This window comes from Nomascus leucogenys, chromosome 10, assembly GCF_006542625.1.
Source record: "Nomascus leucogenys isolate Asia chromosome 10, Asia_NLE_v1, whole genome shotgun sequence".
NCBI classification, from domain to species: Eukaryota; Metazoa; Chordata; class Mammalia; order Primates; family Hylobatidae; genus Nomascus; species Nomascus leucogenys.
Genome location: NC_044390.1, coordinates 55,928,157 through 55,932,617, shown reverse-complemented (window position 1 = coordinate 55,932,617; position 4,461 = coordinate 55,928,157). Strand labels below are relative to the sequence as shown.

Genomic DNA, 4,461 nt, shown 5'->3' with positions numbered 1-4,461 from the left:
CAATCATCAGGAACTTTGTCACCAGCCAAGTCCCATTTTCCTGCTGCTTGTAAAGAGACAGAGAGGCGACAACAGAATAGGTAAAATAGAGTGATTCGTAAGGGTCTGCGACGCATCAGGTAGCAGTGCAGAAAGAAAATCATTCCTGGCCAGGCATGGTGGCTCACTCCTGTAATCCCAGCACTTTGGGAGGCCAAGGCGGGTGGATCACCCAAGGTCAGGAGTTCGAGACCAGCCTGGCCAACATGGCAGAACCCCGTCTCTACTAAAAATACAAAAAACGTAGCTGGGCGTATTGGTATGCACCTGTAATCCCAGCTACTTGGGAGGTTGAGGCAGGAGAATTGCTTGAACCCAGGAAGCGGAGGTTGTAGTGAGCTGAGATCACGCCACTGCACTCCAGCCTAGGCGACTGAGTGAAACTCCATCTCAGAAAAATAATAATAATAATAACTCCTGTTTTGCAAAAACTGAAAGGGGTACTCAGAAACAGTAAGTCCTTTGTTTTCCTAAGAGTCACACAACTAGCAAGTGACTCTTCCACAGATAAGAACATCAGAGGAATGTATGAGAAAATGATATCTGGTGTGTGGAAGGAAGATGGTAAGTTTGAATTTCCCTAGAAATAGATGCTTGATAAGGATTCAAGAGAAATATTTTACATAAAAGATGATTTCAAATGACATACGTAGGGAAGTGGGACATGAAACAAGGAAGGTAGACAACCGATACAACATACATCACCAAGGAAGATGCTGCCGTGGGCTACTGGAATTTAATCTTATGTGCAGAACCCTGGGATGTGTCCAGGAATATACACTTCTGTGTTTTTCTACCTAAGGTATGAGGGAGCTTGGGGATATATCCACTCAGTCCCATTAGCCACTGGTTGAAGGTTTCTCTCAGGAGGCATTAAAGTGCCAGCACATGCCGCTTGCCAGGTGTACAGAAAATTCAAAGTCCGGCTGCTGAGCAAGAAAAATAGGAGCAACAGGGATGTAGGTGAGAATTTTACAGGGTCTGCTATAGTCCATGTGAAAAAGAATACCTGGCCAGACACAGTGGCTCACGCTTGTAATCCCAACACTTTGGGAAGCCAAGGCAGGTGGATCACTTGAGGCCAGGAGTTCGAGACCAGCCCGACCAACATGGTAAAACCCTGTCTCTACTAAAAATACAAAAATTAGCCAGGCGTGGTTGTGTGCACCTGTAATCCCAGCTACTCAGGAGGCTGAGGCAAGAGTATTGCTTGAACCCAAGAGGTGGAGGTTGCAATGAGCCAGGATCGTGCCACTACACTCCAGCTTGGACGACAAAGCAAGACTCTGTTTCAAAAAAAAAACAAAAACCTTAGGAAGCCAAAGGCAAAGACTGCAAAATTGATACCTGAAATAAACCAAATAACACTTTCAGGAGAACGAGGTCAGCAAGATTATGGAATAGAAGTTTTCTGCCTTTACTTCCGTCAGCTACTGGAAATTGCTGGCAACTGTTCAAAGTCAAGAATTCTATCATTAATATCAAGACCTTAGGAGTGAGGCTGAGATGCCCCCTTGGATTGAAGAATTAAAAAAAAAAAAAAAAATTCATGGTGAAACAGTAAGAGGAATGGTTTTCTCTGACTACACTGTCCCTCCCTGAGGCCAGCAGGACACCATATGCTGAGAGTTCTCCTGGACGCATGGTTTTTGCAGTAGAAGGGATGAATTGGAAGTGAACATTCAGCTTCTCCGTCATTCTGGGATGCTTCGCGGGTAGCTTGCTCCTATCTCGTCCCACTTGAAATGTTGAGAATGCCGGCATGTCTGGACACCAGGGATCAGCTGGGTCAAAGAACAGCGGCCAAGGGGCTCACAGGAACCAGTTCATGGGTTTTGGTGCTTGCTCTGCATCCCCACCAGCAGAAGTGCCGATATGGTTAGGATATTTGTTCCCACCCAAATCTCATGTTGAATTATAATCCCTAATGTTGGAGGTGGGGCTTAGTGGGAGGTGTTTGGGTCATGGAGGCAGATCCCTCATGGCTTGGTGCTGTCCTCACAATAGTGAGTGAGTTCTTGCAAGATCTGGTCATTTAAAAGTGTGGAACTATTCCACCCCACTCTCTCTCTCTTGCTCCTGCTTTTGTTATGTGAATTGCCTGCTCCCATTTTGCCTTTCATCATGAGTAATGCTTCCTGAGGCCTCCCCAGAAGCAAAGCAGATGACACCATGAAGCATGCTGGCACCATGCTTCCTGCACAGCCTGCAGCACTCTTAGCCAATTAAACCTCTTTTCCTCATGAATTACTCAGTCTCAGGTATTTCTTTATAGCAATGCCAAGAATGGCTTACTACACTTGCCACACCATAGAAACTAGCAAACAGCATCATGTGCAAGAAACATGGTTCATGTTATTGTTCCTGACAACATTACCACCCAGCCAGGGAAAACAACATCCAACCATGCCTGATCAGAGACAATTGCAGAGCCCAGCCAGCAGCCCCACATAATGGCAGAGTCCAGCCAGGTGCCCTTACCAGACTGTGGAGCACATTCAGAAATACCACTCAACCTCAGAGAACAGGAAGCAACTCAGCCCAGTTAGAGAACCCCACAGCAAAGTCTGCCTGTCTGGAGTTTCAACGAGCCAGCCCATCCAGAATTCCAAACTAAACTAAGTAATAAAGGTCTATCACAACCAAATTACACCTGCAAAGACTGGAAAAGATGGCTATCTCCTCAAATGTAAAAGCAACTACATAGGACGCAGGTTGATGTTTTAAAAAACAAACAAATAAAAAGAAAAAAACAAGGAAACATAACACTATTAGAAAAAAATAATAAAGCTCCATTAACAGACCCAGAAGAAAAGGTAATCTATAAAATGACTGAAAATGAATTCACAATGATTCTCTAAAAGTTCAAGAGCCTAAAAGAAAATACAGATAGAAAATTAAATGAAATTTGAAAAAACTTTATCAACAAAATTAGAAGTTTGGCAAAGAAGTAGAAACAATTAAAAGCACGAATAGAAATCCTAGAAAGAAAAAAAACATAATAACCTAAATGAAAAGTTTGATACAAAGTAGGAGTAAGAGTGTAGAGATATTTTATTTCTGTGATCAAAGTTAAGTGGTTATCATCTTAAAATAATCTTTTAACACTATAGGATGTATTTTGCAAGCCTCCTGGCAAGCACAAAGCAAAGGCCTATAATAGATACACAACAAATGAAAAGGAAGGAGTCAGTGTTCGCTTTGGCAGCACATATACTAGAACTGGAATGATACAGGGATGATCGTGGCCCCTGCACAAAGATGACATGCACATTCTTGAAGCATCCCAACATAAAACTTATTTTAAAAGGAAGAAATCAAAACATACCCCTAGAATAAAGCATTTAAGTGCTAAGAAAAGAAAGTAAATGAGGAAGAAACAAAAAGAATACATAAAATAACTAGAAAATAATCAGCAAAATAGCAATAGTAAGTCCTCACCTGTCAACAATTACCTTGAATGGACATGAATTACATTCTCCATCAAAAAACATGGGGTGAAGGAATAGATAGAAAGAGGCACCCAATCATGTGCTGCCTACAAGAGACTTAATTCACCTGTAAGAAACACAGAATGAAAGAGATGGGATGGAAAAAGATATTCTAGGGCTGGGCATGGTGGCTCACATCTGTAATCCAATGCTTTGGGAGGCCAAGGTGAGCAGATCACTTGAGGTAGGCATTCAAGACCAGCCTGGCCAACATAGTGGAACCCCATCTCTACTAAAAGTACAAAAATTAGCCGGACATGGTGGCGTGTGCCTGTAATCCCAGCTGCTAAGGAGGCTGAGGCAGGAGAATCACTTGAACCCAGAGGCAGAGGTTGCAGTGAGTCGAGATCGCGCCACCGCACTCCAGCCTGGGCAACAAAGCAAGACTCCATCTCAAAAAAAAAAGAAAAAGAAAAGAAAGAAAAATATAATCCACTCAAAGGGAAGCCAAAAAAGAGCAGGAATTACAATCCTTATGTCAGGAAAAGAAAATAAACTTTAAATAAAAAACTATAAAGAAACAAAGAAAAACATTATATAATGATAAAGGGATCAATTCAGTAACAGGATACAGCAATTGTAAATATATATGCACCCAACAATGGAAAACACAAATGTATAAAACACATATTCCCTGAGGGATTCATGCCATGAAAAAGTAGGAAGCCTTACTTCAAATCTTCAGAAACTGAAGTAAAATGAAACCCCACGCCAAGAAACTCAGACTCCACTTAAGAAATCCAGATCCAGGCCCGAAGCGATGGCTCATGCCTGTAACCCCAGCACTTTGGGAGGCCAAGGCAGGCAGATCACAAGGTCAGGAGTTTGAGGCCAACCTGGCCAATGTGGTGAAACCCCGTCTCTACTAAAAATAGCCGGGTGTGGTGGCACACGCCTGTATTTCCAGCTACTCAGGAAGCTGAGACAGAAG

The 4,461-nt window shown here is 42.7% G+C and overlaps 1 non-coding gene across 1 annotated transcript; it reads left to right on the top strand.

The window, feature by feature from the left end:
* The first annotated feature begins 3,231 nt into the window (after nt 1-3,231).
* LOC115837107 lies at nt 3,232-3,343 on the top strand. The gene has a single exon (XR_004032146.1). It is a non-coding gene; the product is annotated as a U6 spliceosomal RNA (small nuclear RNA).
* The last annotated feature ends 1,118 nt before the right edge of the window (nt 3,344-4,461 follow it).